Source organism: Ascaphus truei, chromosome 3 (genome assembly GCF_040206685.1).
Source record: "Ascaphus truei isolate aAscTru1 chromosome 3, aAscTru1.hap1, whole genome shotgun sequence".
Classification (NCBI taxonomy): Eukaryota; Metazoa; Chordata; class Amphibia; order Anura; family Ascaphidae; genus Ascaphus; species Ascaphus truei.
Genome location: NC_134485.1, coordinates 4,573,177 through 4,593,460, shown reverse-complemented (window position 1 = coordinate 4,593,460; position 20,284 = coordinate 4,573,177). Strand labels below are relative to the sequence as shown.

Sequence of the window (20,284 nt, the reverse complement as noted above, 5' to 3'; positions counted from 1 at the left end):
ACATTCAGAAACTTTGGTTTGTACAGCAGGTGTAAGGTCGGGTGTTGAAAAGTATATTTGTGTGTCGTCAGCATAGAGGTGATATTTAAACCCAAAAGATGTTATTAGGTCACCTAGAGAGAGTGTGTACAGAGAAAAGAGAAGAGGTCCCAAGACAGAGCCCTGGGGTACCCCCACAGAGAGATCAATAGAGGAGGAGGAGGTGTTAGCAGAAGAGACACTGAAAGTACAATGGAAGAGGTAGGATGAGATCCAGGATAGAGCTTTGTTCCGAATACCAAGAGTATGGAGAATGTGAAGGAGAAGAGGGTGGTCCACAGTGTCAAATGCTGCAGAGAGGTCGAGTAATATGAGCAGAGTGTAATGACCTCTGTCTTTGGCAGCATGGAGCTCATCAGTTATTTTAGTGAGGGCTGTTTCCGTGGAGTGAGCAGTGAGCAAATCCTTCTCCATCAAGGATTCCCCCAATTTATCCCCATTTAATTTGTAAGTCACCTGTTTATTCGTGTTTCCCATATGCATAACCTTACATTTATCTTATTTATCCTCATCTGCCATTTACCTGCCCAAGTTTCCAGTCTCTCCAAGCCCTTCTGGAGAGAAATTACATCCTGCTCTGATTCTACTACCTTACACAATTTTGTATCATCAGCAAAGATGGAGACTTTGCTCTCGATGCCAACCTCAAGGTCATTAATAAACAAGTTATTAACAGGGGTTCCAGTATCGATCCCTGAGGTACTCCACTCACGACTTTAGCCCAACCTGAAAAAGTTCCATTTATGACAACCCTCTGTTGTCTATTCTTCAACCAGTTTTCAATCCAGGTGCATATATTTTTACTGAGTCCAATTTGCTTTATTTTGTACACCAACCTCGTGTGGAACCGTATCAAAAGCCTTTGCAAAATCTAAGTAGACCACATCAACTGCATTACACAGGTCTAAATTCCTACTAACCTCCTCAAAGAAACAAATAAGATTTGTTTGGAATAATCTATCCTTCATAAATCCATACTGACTATTACTAATAATTTTGTTTTCCATTAGGTATTCCTGAGAATTATCCCGTACTAAACCTTCAAGCAGTTTCCCAACTATTGAAGTCAGGCTTACAGGTCTGTAATTCCCTGGTTGTGATCTAACTCCCTTTTTTAATTGGTTTCTATTGGTAATTTGTTTGTGTGTATACACCTCCCCCAGTGACTGGTGCACGGTTTTTATTATATTTGCAGCCGAGGGAATGAAAATGCCCCCTAGCAAATAAACACGTATCACCTGTACAGAATACAGCCCTGTCCCAACTGTACTAACTGCATTTTCAGCAAGTATTTTTTTTTTTTTAAATAGCCATTTTCCTGCTATACTGGGCTAAAAAAAATAAATCCGTTTTTGCTGCTGCCGGAATCTGCAGGAATCTGCGAAAATGCACAACACAGAAATCCAGACCCTGGAATAGCAGTGAAACGGTTAATGCAATGCAAAAAAGGCGCAGGATTGCGACTCTGGCGTCCCGCAAGTTATTCTGGGATCCAACAAGAAGCCGCAAATTTTATTACTTCATGTAATAATCTCTCAGTCAGCACGACAACCCTTTAGGGGGGAAGCTAATGGTTTTTTAGTTGCTGTTCTATTGTTTTCCTAAAACAATTTGACTTCCTTTCTGATAGGCTGAGGTTCCTTCATTAAAAATAGAGTAGCGAGAAGCCAGAGGAAGTCCTGAACTCCAGCCAAGCCACTGCTGGCAATTGGGTCTGTGTAAGATCACATTCATAGCCACATCTAAAGCAGCCCCTGTGTAAGAGAATAGGCGGCAGTCAGCTGCTTGTTCTTGTCAGGCTCCGGAGCAGCATTGCAAAGCTTCGCTTGGTCATTGTAAGGGTTAGCACAGCAGTTTGTGACTGTTCTGCTCTCTCAGAGTCAGCGTGATCAGCGCTGCCTGCTGACTGCTCCCTGACACTCACTTTACTTGTGTCTCCTGGGAAGAAGTCTCTTAGAACAGAGAGGACTCTGGTCACTGGCAGACGTCCCCAGGATGTCCCACCTAAACCTGCCACCTGTGTTACCCTTCACCTTGGTTGATATTGTTGTGGGACCGCGGTAAACACACAAGAGGTACTGTAATACCTTTCTTTTTGTTTGTTACGGTCAGCCCTTCTGCAGGGGTTAATCTAAATAAAGCGCCCGTGGTGTGAATGCTCTCGCTGCAGAAGACTTGGCCACATATGTGATCACGCTGTTAATTCTGGTTTCGTTTATCGGCATAGATTAAAAAGAATGTGACTTCTGACCAAACTTGTGTTACCGGTAAAAGTTCTCGTTTAAAGCTATCTTTAATCCATGTTTCATGCTGTCCAGGGCTTCTCGTGTTCCCACTAAAGCTCGGGGCTTGTCCTTCGGGACACTCCGTTTGGGACATATACCTTGGCAGTTTGCAGAAATGTGACCACACTCAGACAGTCGGCTTCAACAGCAAAATCCCTTTGCTGATTAGCAACCTATTCAGAGACAAGTGTTATTTCAAAGTCTTATAAACATTTACAGGCAGCAAAACCTGTACGTGTATTAGGGCCAAACATTATTTGATTGAAATTCCATTTCTCTCGCGTGGCTTCACACGACTGTGTAATATGCTGACGTTATACACAGCGTTGATGATAGTATACACAAGTAAGAACGCACATCAAGAGATCTAGTTCAGCCGTCCCTAGGAGAAATGGTAGCGGTATGTAATTCCCATCCCCTGGTATAAGGAGGGTCACGAGAAAGCTGGACCCCTTGCATAGCAGTCTCCGTTCTCATGCATTTTACGATACGCTGATGTTTGTATTTCTAAAGGAGGATTGTGTATGAGTAATGACAATGTCACAGTTTTTATTTACACACTGCAATGCATCCCATTCTTTTTGGGGCTACAAGATGCCTTAGCAGTTGTGTTACCTCAAAGTGCTTCTGGCGCAGGAGACTCTGTAAATGTGTAAGCTCACTGTCTACAGTGTGATATTATCAGCAATGGAAGTGGTATTATATGGGGTATTTTAACGTACATTTCCATTTCATTTTTGTAGCATATATTTAAGGTTCTGGTCATTTTGTTTTTAAAACAAAAAAATATATATTTTAAATCAAATAAAGTCCAGATAATTGTGTAACCGGTGTGTAACCGGTGTGTCCCGGTGTGTAACCGGTGTGTAACCGGTGTGTCCCGGTGTGTAACCGGTGTGTCCCGGTGTAGCCGGTGTTGGAAGTAGAACTGCTCATTCTTGGACTGCTGGTTATAATAACCAAGAGTAAATGTAGCTGCTTCAATGCAGAATGTTGCAGTTAATGGTGCTAAGGAAACACACTGATTACAGCTTTAATAACATCACCTGCATGTACGCGCAGGAGCGCATGTATACGCATGTACGCGCAGGAGTGCAAGGGAGCGCATGTATATGCATGTACACGCAGGAGCGCAAGGGAGCGCATGTATACGCATGTACGCGCAGGAGCGCATGTATACGCATGTACGCGCAGGAGCGCAAGGGAGCGCATGTATACGCATGTACACGCAGGAGCGCAAGGGAGCACATGTATACGCATGTACGCGCAGGAGCGCAAGGGAGCGCAAGGGAGCGCATGTATACGCATGTACACGCAGGAGCGCAAGGGAGCACATGTATACGCATGTACGCGCAGGAGCGCAAGGGAGCGCAAGGGAGCACATGTATACGCATGTACACGCAGGAGCGCAAGGGAGCGCATGTATACGCATGTACACGCAGGAGCGCAAGGGAGCGCATGTACACGCATGTACGCGCAGGAGCGCAAGGGAGCGCATGTATACGCATGTACACGCAGGAGCGCAAGGGAGCACATGTATATGCATGTACACGCAGGAGCGCAAGGGAGCGCATGTATACGCATGTACGCGCAGGAGCGCAAGGGAGCGCATGTATACGCATGTATGCGCAGGAGCGCAAGGGAGCGCAAGGGAGCGCATGTATACGCATGTACGCGCAGGAGCACAAGGGAGAGCATGTATACGCATGTACGCGCAGGAGCGCAAGGGAGCGCATGTATACACATGTACGCGCAGGAGCGCAAGGGAGCGCATGTATACGCATGTACACGCAGGAGCGCAAGGGAGCGCATGTATACGCATGTACGCGCAGGAGCACATGTTTTTTTAAACATGTTTTATTTGTCTTAACTCTGTACCCAGGACATACGTGAAAACGAGAGGTAACTCTCAATGTATTACTTCCTGGTAACACATTTTATAAATAAATAAATAATACGCATGTACACGCAGGAGCGCAAGGGAGCGCATGTATACGCATGTACACACAGGAGCGCAAGGGAGCGCATGTATACGCATGTACGCGCAGGAGCGCAAGGGAGCGCATGTATACGCATGTACACACAGGAGCGCAAGTGAGCGCATGTATACGCATGTACACACAGGAGCGCAAGGGAGCGCATATGTACACGCAGGAGCGCATGTATACGCAGGAGCGCAAGGGAGCGCATATGTACACACAGGAGCGCAAGGGAGCGCATGTATAGAGCCCTACAACTGGATAAGTTGCCGTTCATATTTGGAACTAGGCACCAAAGGGTTAATAACTCTTTCCTGCCTCAAACCGCGGTACGTAAACACCAGGACCACTGCGAAGACTGAGCCACTGATTGAGCCCCCTGTGCTGAAGCAGGGATATGCTGAACATCTGATCTGTTGGTGGCCCTTGAGGCTCGGAGTTGGCCACCCCTGGTATAGCTGCTTTTCTTTGGTCCGCGGCGGCCCTGATGTTTACGTAGCGCGGTTTAAGGCAGTGACCGCGCACCAGGAAAAAGCTATTAACCCTTCTGTCGTAGGCTGAACCACTGATTGAGCCACTTGTGCTGAAGCATGGATATCCTGAAAACCTGTCCTGTTGGTGGCTCTTTGAGGACTGGAGTTGGTCACCCCTGCAGTATACAGTATCTGGCTAATATTTCTATCAAGTGTCAAACACAAATAGCAGCGCGTGACGAAGGGCTCTCCAATCTTTATTGATTGAGTTAGAACCAGAATTCCTGTGTTACCCATGACAAGAAGCAGGGGACCCGCACATACAGATAAGCCCCTCCGTGCTGAAGCAGGTAGGGAATAAAATAATGGACCTTTCCCCTTATTAAAAGCTGTATACTTAGAACAAGCATTAGACCCAAATGTTGTTTTATCAATGCTTCACGTGTCACAGCGTCACCGTGCGTGGGAATTACACACAGCGTCACCGTGCGTGGGAATTACACACAGCGTCACCGTGCGTGGGAATTACACACAGCGTCACCGTGCGTGGGAATTACACACAGCGTCACCGTGCGTGGGAATTACACACAGCGTCACCGTGCGGGGGAATTACACACAGCGTCACCGTGCGTGGGAATTACACACAGCGTCACCGTGCGGGGGAATTACACACAGCGTCACCGTGCGTGGGAATTACACACAGACTCACCGTGCGGAGGAATTACACACAGCGTCACCGTGCGTGGGAATTACACACAGCGTCACCGTGCGTGGGAATTACACACAGCGTCACCGTGCGTGGGAATTACACACAGCGTCACCGTGCATGGGAATTACACACAGTGTCACCGTGCGTGGGAATTACACACAGCGTCACCGTGCGTGGGAATTACACACAGCATCACCGTGCATGGGAATTACACACAGTGTCACCGTGCGTGGGAATGACACAGTGTCACCGTGCGTGGGAATTACACACAGCGTCACCGTGCATGGGAATTACACACAGTGTCACCGTGCGTGGGAATGACACAGTGTCACCGTGCGTGGGAATGACACAGTGTCACCGTGCGTGGGAATTACACACAGCGTCACCGTGCGTGGGAATTACACACAGACTCACCATGCGTGGGAATTACACACAGCGTCACCGTGCGTGGGAATTACACACAGCGTCACCGTGCGTGGGAATTACACACAGACTCACCATGCGTGGGAATTACACACAGTGTCACCGTGCGTGGGAATTACACACAGCGTCACCGTGCGTGGGAATTACACACAGCGTCACCGTGCGTGGGAATTACACACAGCGTCACCGTGCGTGGGAATAACACACAGCCTCACCGTGCGTGGGAATTACACACAGCGTCACCGTGGAATTACACACAGTGTCACCGTGCGTGGGAATTACACACAGCCTCACCGTGCTTGGGAATTACACACAGCCTCACCGTGCGTGGGAATTACACACATCGTCACCGTGCGTGGGAATTACACACAGCGTCACCGTGCGTGGGAATTACACACAGCGTCACCGTGCGTGGGAATAACACACAGCGTCACCGTGCGGGGGAATTACACACAGCGTCACCGTGCGTGGGAATAACACACAGCATCACCGTGCGGGGGAATGACACACAGCGTCACCGTGCGTGGGAATTACACACAGCGTCACCGTGCGGGGGAATGACACACAGCGTCACCGTGCGTGGGAATTACACACAGCGTCACCGTGCGTGGGAATTACACACAGCGTCACCGTGCGTGGGAATTACACACAGCGTCACCGTGCGTGGGAATTACACACAGCCTCACCGTGCGTGGGAATTACACACAGCCTCACCGTGCGTGGGAATTACACACATCGTCACCGTGCGTGGGAATTACACACAGCGTCACCGTGCGTGGGAATTACACACAGCGTCACCGTGCGTGGGAATAACACACAGCGTCACCGTGTGGGGGAATTACACACAGCGTCACCGTGCGTGGGAATAACACACAGCATCACCGTGCGGGGGAATGACACACAGCGTCACCATGCGTGGGAATTACACACAGCGTCACCGTGCGGGGGAATGACACACAGCGTCACCGTGCGTGGGAATTACACACAGCGTCACCGTGCGTGGGAATTACACACAGCCTCACCGTGCGTGGGAATTACACACAGCGTCACCGTGCGTGGGAATTACACACAGCGTCACCGTGCGTGGGAATTACACACAGCGTCACCGTGCGTGGGAATTACACACAGCGTCAGCGTGCGTGGGAATTACACACAGCGTCACCGTGCGTGGGAATTACACACAGCGTCACCGTGCGTGGGAATTACACACAGCGTCACCGTGCGGGGGAATTACACACAGCGTCACCGTGCGTGGGAATTACACACAGTGTCACCGTGCGTGGGAATTACACACAGCGTCACCGTGCGTGGGAATTACACACAGCCTCACCGTGCGTGGGAATTACACACAGCGTCACCGTGCGTGGGAATTACACACAGCGTCACCGTGCGTGGGAATTACACAGTGTCACCGTGCGTGGGAATTACACACAGCGTCTCCGTGCGTGGGAATTACACACAGTGTCACCGTGCGTGGGAATTACACACAGCGTCTCCGTGCGTGGGAATTACACACAGCGTCACCGTGCGTGGGAATTACACACAGTCTCACCGTGCCTGGGAATTACACACAGCCTCACCGTGCGTGGGAATTACACACAGTCTCACCGTGCGTGGGAATTACACACAGCGTCACCGTGCGTGGGAATTACACACAGTGTCACCGTGCGTGGGAATTACACACAGCGTCTCCGTGCGTGGGAATTACACACAGTGTCACCGTGCGTGGGAATTACACACAGCGTCCCCGTGCGTGGGAATTACACACAGCGTCCCCGTGCGTGGGAATTACACACAGCGTCACCGTGCGTGGGAATTACACACAGCGTCACCGTGCGTGGGAATTACACACAGCGTCACCGTGCGTGGGAATTACACACAGCCTCACCGTGCGTGGGAATTACACACAGCGTCACCGTGCGTGGGAATTACACACAGCGTCACCGTGCGTGGGAATTACACACAGCGTCACCGTGCGTGGGAATTACACACAGTGTCACCGTGCGTGGGAATTACACACAGCGTCACCGTGCGTGGGAATTACACACAGTGTCACCGTGCGTGGGAATTACACACAGCGTCTCCGTGCGTGGGAATTACACACAGTGTCACCGTGCATTGGAATTACACACAGTGTCACCGTGCGTGGGAATTACACACAGCGTCACCGTGCGTGGGAATTACACACAGCGTCACCATGCGTGGGAATTACACACAGCGTCACCGTGCGTGGGAATTACACACAGCGTCACCGTGCGTGGGAATTACACACAGCGTCACCATGCGTGGGAATTACACACAGCCTCACCGTGCGTGGGAATTACACACAGCGTCCCCGTGCATGGGAATTACACACAGCGTCCCCGTGCGTTGGAATTACACACAGCGTCACCGTGCGTGGGAATTACACACAGCGTCACCGTGCGAGGGAATTACACACAGCGTCACCGTGCGTGGGAATTACACACAGCATCACCGTGCGTGGGAATTACACACAGTCTCACCGTGCGTGGGAATTACACACAGTGTCACCGTGCGTGGGAATTACACACAGCCTCACCGTGCGTGGGAATTACACACAGCGTCACCGTGCGTGGGAATGACACACCGCGTCACCGTGCGTGGGAATTACACACAGTCTCACCGTGCGTGGGAATTACACACAGTGTCACCGTGCGTGGGAATTACACACAGCGTCACCGTGCGTGGGAATTACACACAGCCTCACCGTGCGTGGGAATTACACACAGCCTCACCGTGCGTGGGAATTACACACAGCGTCACCGTGCGTGGGAATTACACACAGCATCACCGTGCGTGGGAATTACACACAGCGTCTCCGTGCGTGGGAATTACACAGCGTCACCGTGCGTGGGAATTACACACAGCGTCACCGTGCGTGGGAATTACACACAGCGTCACCGTGCGTGGGAATTACACACATCGTCACCGTGCGTGGGAATTACACACAGCGTCACCGTGCGTGGGAATTACACACAGCGTCACCGTGCGTGGGAATTACACACCGCGTCCCCGTGCGTGGGAATTACACAGCCTCACCGTGCGTGGGAATTACACACAGCATCACCGTGCGTGGGAATTACACACAGCGTCACCGTGCGTGGGAATTACACACAGCGTCACCGTGCGTGGGAATTACACACAGTGTCACCGTGCGTGGGAATTACACACAGCTTCACTGTGCGTGGGAATTACACACAGCGTCACCGTGCGTGGGAATTACACACAGCGTCACCGTGCGTGGGAATTACACACAGCGTCACCGTGCGTGGGAATTACACACAGCCTCACCGTGCGTGGGAATTACACACAGCGTCACCGTGCTTGGGAATTACACACAGCGTCACCGTGCGTGGGAATTACACACAGTGTCACCGTGCGTGGGAATTACACACAGCGTCACCGTGCGTGGGAATTACACACAGCCTCACCGTGCTTGGGAATTACACACATCGTCACCGTGCGTGGGAATTACACACAGCGTCACCGTGCGTGGGAATTACACACATCGTCACCGTGCGGGGGAATTACACACAGCGTCACCGTGCGTGGGAATTACACACAGCGTCACCGTGCGTGGGAATTAAACACAGCGTCACCGTGCGTGGGAATTACACACAGCGTCACCGTGCGTGGGAATTACACACAGCGTCACCGTGCGTGGGAATTACACACAGCGTCACCGTGCGTAGGAATCACACACAGCGTCACCGTGCGTGGGAATTACACACAGCGTCACCGTGCGTTGGAATTACACACAGCGTCACCGTGCGTGGGAATTACACACAGCGTCACCGTGCGTGGGAATTACACACAGTGTCACCGTGCGTGGGAATTACACACAGCGTCACCGTGCGTGGGAATTACACAGCCTCACCATGCGTGGGAATTACACACATCGTCACTGTGCGTGGGAATTACACACAGCCTCACCGTGCGTGGGAATTACACACAGCGTCACCGTGCGTGGGAATTACACACAGCGTCACCGTGCGTGGGAATTACACACAGCGTCACTGTGCGTGGGAATTACACACAGCCTCACCGTGCGTGGGAATTACACACAGCGTCACCGTGCGTGGGAATTACACACAGCCTCACCGTGCGTGGGAATTACACACAGCGTCACCGTGCGTGGGAATTACACAGTGTCACCGTGCGTGGGAATTACACACAGCGTCACCGTGCGTGGGAATTACACAGCGTCACCGTGCGTGGGAATTACAAACAGCGTCACCGTGCGTGGGAATTACACACAGCGTCACCGTGCGTGGGAATTACACACAGCCTCACCGTGCGTGGGAATTACACACAGTCTCACCGTGCGTGGGAATTACACACAGCCTCACCGTGCGTGGGAATTACACACAGCGTCACCGTGCGTGGAAATTACACACAGCGTCACCGTGCGTGGGAATAACACACAGCCTCACCGTGCGTGGGAATTACACACAGCGTCACCGTGCGTGGAAATTACACACAGTGTCACCGTGCGTGGGAATTACACACAGTCTCACCGTGCGTGGGAATTACACACAGCGTCACCGTGCGTGGGAATGACACACAGCGTCACCGTGCGTGGAAATTACACACAGCCTCACCGTGCTTGGGAATTACACACAGCGTCACCGTGCGTGGGAATTACACAGTGTCACCGTGCGTGGGAATTACACACAGCGTCACCGTGCATGGGAATTACACAGCGTCACCGTGCGTGGGAATTACACACAGCGTCACCGTGCGTGGGAATTACACACAGCCTCACCGTGCGTGGGAATTACACACAGTCTCACCGTGCGTGGGAATTACACACAGTCTCACCGTGCGTGGGAATTACACACAGCCTCACCGTGCGTGGGAATTACACACAGCGTCACCGTTTGTGGAAATTACACACAGCGTCACCGTGCGTGGGAATAACACACAGCCTCACCGTGCGTGGGAATTACACACAGCGTCACCGTGCGTGGGAATTACACACAGTGTCACCGTGCGTGGGAATTACACACAGTCTCCCCGTGCGTGGGAATTACACACAGTCTCACCGTGCGTGGGAATTACACACAGTCTCACCGTGCGTGGGAATTACACACAGCCTCACCGTGCGTGGGAATTACACACAGCGTCACCGTGCGTGGGAATTACACACAGCGTCACCGTGCGTGGGAATTACACACAGCGTCACCATGCGTGGGAATTACACACAGCGTCACCGTGCGTAGGAATTACACACAGCGTCACCGTGCGGGGGAATTACACACAGCGTCACCGTGCGTGGGAATTACACACAGCCTCACCGTGCGTGGGAATTAGACACAGCGTCACCGTGCGTGAGAATTACACACAGCCTCACCGTGCGTGGGAATTACACACAGCGTCACCTTGCGTGTGAATTACACACAGCCTCACCGTGCGTGGGAATTACACACAGTGTCACCGTGCGTGGGAATGACACACAGCGTCACCGTGCGTGGGAATTACACACAGTGTCACCGTGCGGGGGAATTACACACAGCGTCACCGTGCGTGGGAATTACACACAGCGTCACCGTGCGGGGGAATTACACACAGTGTCACCGTGCGTGGGAATTACACACAGCGTCACCGTGCGTGGGAATTACACACAGCGTCACCGTGCGGGTGAATTACATACAGTGTCACCGTGCGTGGGTATTATACACAGCGTCACCGTGCGTGGGAATTACACACAGCGTCACCGTGCGTGGGAATTACACACAGCGTCACCGTGCGTGGGAATTACACACAGCCTCACCGTGCGTGGGAATTACACACAGCGTCACCGTGCGTGGGAATTACACACAGCGTCACCGTGCGTGGGAATTACACACAGCGTCACCGTGCGTGGGAATTACACACAGCGTCACCGTGCGTGGGAATTACACACCGCGTCACCGTGCGGGGGAATTACACACAGCGTCACCGTGCGTGGGAATTACACACAGCGTCACCGTGCGGGGGAATTACACACAGCGTCACCGTGCGTGGGAATTACACACAGCGTCACCGTGCATGGGAATTACACACAGCGTCACCGTGCGTGGGAATTATACACAGCGTCACCGTGCGGGGGAATTACACACAGCGTCACCGTGCGGGGGAATTACACACAGCCTCACCGTGCGTGGGAATTAAACACAGCATCACCGTGCGTGGGAATTACACACAGCGTCAACGTGCGTGGGAATTACACACAGAGTCACCGTGCGTGGGAATTACACACAGCGTCACCGTGCGGGGGAATTACACACAGCGTCACCGTGCGCGGGAATTACACACAGCGTGGGAATTACACACAGCCTCACCGTGCATGGGAATTACACACAGCGTCACCGTGCGTGGGAATTACACACAGCGTCACCGTGCGTGGGAATTACACAGCCTCACCGTGCGTGGGAATTACACACAGCCTCACCGTGCGTGGGAATTACACACAGTGTCACCGTGCGTGGGAATTACACACAGTCTCACTCTGCGTGGGAATTACACACAGCGTCACCATGCGTGGGAATTACACACAGCGTCACCGTGCGTGGGAATTACACACAGCGTCACTGTGCGTGGGAATTACACACAGTGTCACCGTGCGTGGGAATTACACACCGCGTCACCGTGCGTGGGAATTACACACCGCGTCACCGTGCGTGGGAATTACACACCGCGTCACCGTGCGTGGGAATTACACACATCGTCACCGTGCGTGGGAATTACACACAGCGTCACCGTGCGTGGGAATTACACACAGCGTCACCGTGCGTGGGAATTACACACAGCGTCACCGTGCGGGGAATTACACACAGCGTCACCGTGCGTGGGAATTACACACAGCGTCATCGTGTGTGGGAATTACACACCGCGTCACCGTGCGTGGGAATTACACACCGCGTCACCGTGCGTGGGAATTACACACCGCGTCACCGTGCGTGGGAATTACACACATCGTCACCGTGCGTGGGAATTACACACAGCGTCACCGTGCGTGGGAATTACACACAGCGTCACCGTGCGTGGGAATTACACACAGCGTCACCGTGCGTGGGAATTACACACAGTGTCACCGTGCGTGAGAATTACACACAGCCTCACCGTGCGTGGGAATTACACACAGTGTCACCGTGCGTGGGAATTACACACATCGTCACCGTGCGTGGGAATTACACACAGCCTCACCGTGCGTGGGAATTACACACAGCGTCACCATGCGTGGGAATTACACACAGCGTCACCGTGCGGGGGAATTACACACAGCGTCACCGTGCGTGGGAATTACACACAGCCTCACCGTGCGTGGGAATTACACACAGCGTCACCGTGCGTGGGAATTACACACAGCGTCACCGTGCGTGGGAATTACACACAGCGTCACCGTGCGTGGGAATTACACACAGCGTCACCGTGCGTGGGAATTACACACAGCCTCACCGTGCGTGGGAATTACACACAGCATCACCGTGCGTGGGAATTACACACAGCGTCACCGTGCGTGGGAATTACACACAGCGTCACCGTGCGTGGGAATTACACACAGCGTCACCGTGCGTGGGAATTACACACAGCGTCACCGTGCGTGGGAATTACACACAGCGTCACCGTGCGTGGGAATTACACACAGCGTCACCGTGCGTGGGAATTACACACAGCGTCACCGTGCGTGGGAATTACACACAGCGTCACCGTGCGTGGGAATTACACACAGCGTCACCGTGCGTGGGAATTACACACAGTCTCACCGTGCGTGGGAATTACACACAGCCTCACCGTGCGTGGGAATTACACAGCGTCACCGTGCGTGGGAATTACACACAGCCTCACCGTGCGTGGGAATTACACACAGCGTCACCGTGCGTGGGAATTACACACAGCGTCACCGTGCGTGGGAATTACACACAGCGTCACCGTGCGTGGGAATTACACACAGCGTCACCGTGCGTGGGAATTACACACAGCCTCACCGTGCGTGGGAATTACACACAGCGTCACCGTGCGTGGGAATTACACACAGCGTCACCGTGCGTGGGAATTACACACAGCCTCACCGTGCGTGGGAATTACACACAGCGTCACCGTGCGTGGGAATTACACACAGTGTCACCGTGCGTGGGAATTACACACAGCGTCACCGTGCGTGGGAATTACACACAGTGTCACCGTGCGTGGGAATTACACACAGCGTCACCGTGCGTGGGAATTACACAGCGTCACCGTGCGTGGGAATTACACACAGTGTCACCGTGCGTGGGAATTACACAGCGTCACCGTGCGGGGGAATTACACACAGCGTCACCGTGCGTGGGAATTACACAGCGTCACCGTGCGTGGGAATTACACACAGTCTCACCGTGCGGGGGAATTACACACAGCGTCACCGTGCGTGGGAATTACACACAGCATCACCGTGCGTGGGAATTACACACAGTCTCACCGTGCGTGGGAATTACACACAGCGTCACCGTGCGTGGTAATTACACACAGCGTCACCGTGCGTGGGAATTACACACAGCGTCACCGTGCGTGGGAATTACACACAGCGTCACCGTGCGTGGGAATTACACACAGCGTCACCGTGCGTGGGAATTACACACAGCGTCACCGTGCGGGGGAATTACACACAGCGTCACCGTGCGTGGGAATTACACACAGCCTCACCGTGCGTGGGAATTACACACAGCGTCACCGTGCGTGGGAATTACACACAGCGTCACCGTGCGTGGGAATTACACACAGCGTCACCGTGCGTGGGAATTACACACAGCGTCACCGTGCGTGGGAATTACACACAGCCTCACCGTGCGTGGGAATTACACACAGCGTCACCGTGCGTGGGAATTACACACAGCGTCACCATGCGTGGGAATTACACACAGCGTCACCGTGCGTGGGAATTACACACAGCGTCACCGTGCGTGGGAATTACACACAGCGTCACCGTGCGTGGGAATTACACACAGCATCACCGTGCGTGGGAATTACACACAGCGTCACCGTGCGTGGGAATTACACACAGCGTCACCGTGCGTGGGAATTACACACAGCCTCACCGTGCGTGGGAATTACACACAGCGTCACCGTGCGTGGGAATTACACACAGCGTCACCATGCGTGGGAATTACACACAGCGTTACCGTGCGTGGGAATTACACACAGCCTCACCGTGCGTGGGAATTACACACAGCGTCACCGTGCGTGGGAATGACACACAGCGTCACCGTGCGGGGGAATTACACACAGCGTCACCGTGCGTGGGAATTACACACAGCGTCACAGTGCGTGGGAATTACACACAGCGTCACAGTGCGTGGGAATTACACACAGCGTCACAGTGCGTGGGAATTACACACAGCGTCACAGTGCGTGGGAATTACACACAGCCTCACTGTGCGTGGGAATTACACATAGCGTCACCGTGCGTGGGAATTACACTGCCTCACCGTGCGTGGGAATTACACACAGCGTCACCGTGCGTGGGAATTACACACAGCGTCACCGTGCGTGGGAATTACACACAGCGTCACCGTGCGTGGGAATTACACACAGCGTCACCGTGCGTGGGAATTACACACAGCGTCACCGTGCGTGGGAATTACACACAGCGTCACCGTGCGTGGGAATTACACACAGCGTCACCGTGCGTGGGAATTACACACAGCGTCACCGTGCGTGGGAATTACACACAGCGTCACCGTGCGTGGGAATTACACACAGCGTCACCGTGCGTGGGAATTACACACAGCGTCACCGTGCGTGGGAATTACACACAGCGTCACCGTGCGTGGGAATTACACACAGCGTCACCGTGCGTGGGAATTACACACAGCGTCACCGTGCGTGGGAATTACACACAGCGTCACCGTGCGTGGGAATTACACACAGCGTCACCGTGCGTGGGAATTACACACAGCGTCACCGTGCGAAGTAATTACACACAGCGTCACCGTGCGTGGGAATTACACACAGCGTCACCGTGCGTGGGAATTACACACAGCCTCACCGTGTGTGGGAATTACACACAGCGTCACCGTGCGTGGGAATTACACACAGCGTCACCGTGCGTGGGAATTACACACAGCCTCACCGTGCGTGGGAATTACACACAGTTTCACCGTGCGGGGGAATTACACACAGCCTCACCGTGCGTGGGAATTACACACAGTGTCACCGTGCGTGGGAATTACACACAGCGTCACCGTGCGTGGGAATTACACACAGCGTCACCGTGCGTGGGAATTACACACAGCGTCACCGTGCGGGGGAATTACACACAGCGTCACCGTGCGTGGGAATTACACACAGCCTCACCGTGCGTGGGAATTACACACAGCGTCACCGTGCGTGGGAATTACACACAGCGTCACCGTGCGTGGGAATTACACACAGCGTCACCGTGCGTGGGAATTACACACAGCGTCACCGTGCGTGGGAATTACACACAGCCTCACCGTGCGTGGGAATTACACACAGCGTCACCGTGCGTGGGAATTACACACAGCGTCACCGTGCGTGGGAATTACACACAGCGTCACCGTGCGTGGGAATTACACACAGCGTCACCGTGCGTGGGAAATACACACAGCGTCACCGTGCGTGGGAATTACACACAGCATCACCGTGCGTGGGAATTACACACAGCGTCACCGTGCGTGGGAATTACACACAGCGTCACCGTGCGTGGGAATTACACACAGCCTCACCGTGCGTGGGAATTACACACAGCGTCACCGTGCGTGGGAATTACACACAGCGTCACCATGCGTGGGAATTACACACAGCGTTACCGTGCGTGGGAATTACACACAGCCTCACCGTGCGTGGGAATTACACACAGCGTCACCGTGCGTGGGAATGACACACAGCGTCACCGTGCGGGGGAATTACACACAGCGTCACCGTGCGTGGGAATTACACACAGCGTCACAGTGCGTGGGAATTACACACAGCGTCACAGTGCGTGGGAATTACACACAGCGTCACAGTGCGTGGGAATTACACACAGCGTCACAGTGCGTGGGAATTACACACAGCCTCACTGTGCGTGGGAATTACACATAGCGTCACCGTGCGTGGGAATTACACAGCCTCACCGTGCGTGGGAATTACACACAGCGTCACCGTGCGTGGGAATTACACACAGCGTCACCGTGCGTGGGAATTACACACAGCGTCACCGTGCGTGGGAATTACACACAGCGTCACCGTGCGTGGGAATTACACACAGCGTCACCGTGCGTGGGAATTACACACAGCGTCACCGTGCGTGGGAATTACACACAGCGTCACCGTGCGTGGGAATTACACACAGCGTCACCGTGCGTGGGAATTACACACAGCGTCACCGTGCGTGGGAATTACACACAGCGTCACCGTGCGTGGTAATTACACACAGCGTCACCGTGCGTGGGAATTACACACAGCGTCACCGTGCGTGGGAATTACACACAGCGTCACCGTGCGTGGGAATTACACACAGCGTCACCGTGCGTGGGAATTACACACAGCGTCACCGTGCGTGGGAATTACACACAGCGTCACCGTGCGTGGGAATTACACACAGCGTCACCGTGCGTGGGAATTACACACAGCGTCACCGTGCGAAGTAATTACACACAGCGTCACCGTGCGTGGGAATTACACACAGCGTCACCGTGCGTGGGAATTACACACAGCCTCACCGTGTGTGGGAATTACACACAGCGTCACCGTGCGTGGGAATTACACACAGCGTCACCGTGCGTGGGAATTACACACAGCCTCACCGTGCGTGGGAATTACACACAGTTTCACCGTGCGGGGGAATTACACACAGCCTCACCGTGCGTGGGAATTACACACAGTGTCACCGTGCGGGGGAATTACACACAGCCTCACCGTGGGTGGGAATTACACACAGCGTCACCGTGCGTGGGAATTACACACAGCGTCACCGTGCGTGGGAATTACACAGCGTCACCGTGCGTGGGAATTACACACAGCGTCACCGTGCGTGGGACTTACACACAGCGTCACCGTGCGTGGGAATTACACACAGCGTCACCGTGCGTGGGAATTACACACAGTGTCACCGTGCGTGGGAATTACACACAGCGTCACCGTGCGTGGGAATTACACACAGTGTCACCGTGCGTGGGAATTACACACAGCCTCACCGTGCGTGGGAATTACACACAGCGTCACCGTGCGTGGGAATTACACACAGCGTCACCGTGCGTGGGAATTACACACAGCGTCACCGTGCGTGGGAATTACACACAGCGTCACCGTGCGTGGGAATTACACACAGCCTCACCGTGCGTGGGAATTACACACAGCGTCACCGTGCGTGGGAATTACACACAGCGTCACCATGCGTGGGAATTACACACAGCGTCACCGTGCGTGGGAATTACACACAGCGTCACCGTGCGTGGGAATTACACACAGCGTCACCGTGCGTGGGAATTACACACAGCATCACCGTGCGTGGGAATTACACACAGCGTCACCGTGCGTGGGAATTACACACAGCGTCACCGTGCGTGGGAATTACACACAGCCTCACCGTGCGTGGGAATTACACACAGCGTCACCGTGCGTGGGAATTACACACAGCGTCACCATGCGTGGGAATTACACACAGCGTTACCGTGCGTGGGAATTACACACAGCCTCACCGTGCGTGGGAATTACACACAGCGTCACCGTGCGTGGGAATGACACACAGCGTCACCGTGCGGGGGAATTACACACAGCGTCACCGTGCGTGGGAATTACACACAGCGTCACAGTGCGTGGGAATTACACACAGCGTCACAGTGCGTGGGAATTACACACAGCGTCACAGTGCGTGGGAATTACACACAGCGTCACAGTGCGTGGGAATTACACACAGCCTCACTGTGCGTGGGAATTACACATAGCGTCACCGTGCGTGGGAATTACACAGCCTCACCGTGCGTGGGAATTACACACAGCGTCACCGTGCGTGGGAATTACACACAGCGTCACCGTGCGTGGGAATTACACACAGCGTCACCGTGCGTGGGAATTACACACAGCGTCACCGTGCGTGGGAATTACACACAGCGTCACCGTGCGTGGGAATTACACACAGCGTCACCGTGCGTGGGAATTACACACAGCGTCACCGTGCGTGGGAATTACACACAGCGTCACCGTGCGTGGGAATTACACACAGCGTCACCGTGCGTGGGAATTACACACAGCGTCACCGTGCGTGGGAATTACACACAGCGTCACCGTGCGTGGGAATTACACACAGCGTCACCGTGCGTGGGAATTACACACAGCGTCACCGTGCGTGGGAATTACACACAGCGTCACCGTGCGTGGGAATTACACACAGCGTCACCGTGCGTGGGAATTACACACAGCGTCACCGTGCGTGGGAATTACACACAGCGTCACCGTGCGAAGTAATTACACACAGCGTCACCGTGCGTGGGAATTACACACAGCGTCACCGTGCGTGGGAATTACACACAGCCTCACCGTGCGTGGGAATTACACACAGCCTCACCGTGCGTGGGAATTACACACAGCGTCACCGTGCGTGGGAATTACACACAGCGTCACCGTGCGTGGGAATTACACACAGCGTCACCGTGCGTGGGAATTACACACAGCCTCACCGTGCGTGGGAATTACACACAGCGTCACCGTGCGTGGGAATTACACACAGCGTCACCATGCGTGGGAATTACACACAGCGTCACCGTGCGTGGGAATTACACACAGCGTCACCGTGCGTGGGAATTACACACAGCGTCACCGTGCGTGGGAATTACACACAGCATCACCGTGCGTGGGAATTACACACAGCGTCACCGTGCGTGGGAATTACACACAGCGTCACCGTGCGTGGGAATTACACACAGCCTCACCGTGCGTGGGAATTACACACAGCGTCACCGTGCGTGGGAATTACACACAGCGTCACCATGCGTGGGAATTACACACAGCGTTACCGTGCGTGGGAATTACACACAGCCTCACCGTGCGTGGGAATTACACACAGCGTCACCGTGCGTGGGAATGACACACAGCGTCACCGTGCGGGGGAATTACACACAGCGTCACCGTGCGTGGGAATTACACACAGCGTCACAGTGCGTGGGAATTACACACAGCGTCACAGTGCGTGGGAATTACACACAGCGTCACAGTGCGTGGGAATTACACACAGCGTCACAGTGCGTGGGAATTACACACAGCCTCACTGTGCGTGGGAATTACACATAGCGTCACCGTGCGTGGGAATTACACAGCCTCACCGTGCGTGGGAATTACACACAGCGTCACCGTGCGTGGGAATTACACACAGCGTCACCGTGCGTGGGAATTACA

At 53.7% G+C, this 20,284-nt stretch overlaps 1 protein-coding gene across 1 annotated transcript in view; it reads left to right on the top strand.

Moving 5' to 3' along the window:
• Window positions 1-1,759: 1,759 nt before the first annotated feature.
• GJA5 (gap junction protein alpha 5) overlaps window positions 1,760-20,284 on the top strand; it is a 105,719-nt gene continuing 87,194 nt past the window's right edge. Inside the window, exon 1 of the mRNA XM_075593535.1 lies at window positions 1,760-2,114. The gene's annotated coding sequence lies outside the window, so the exon portion shown is untranslated. The remainder of the gene's footprint in view (window positions 2,115-20,284) is intronic.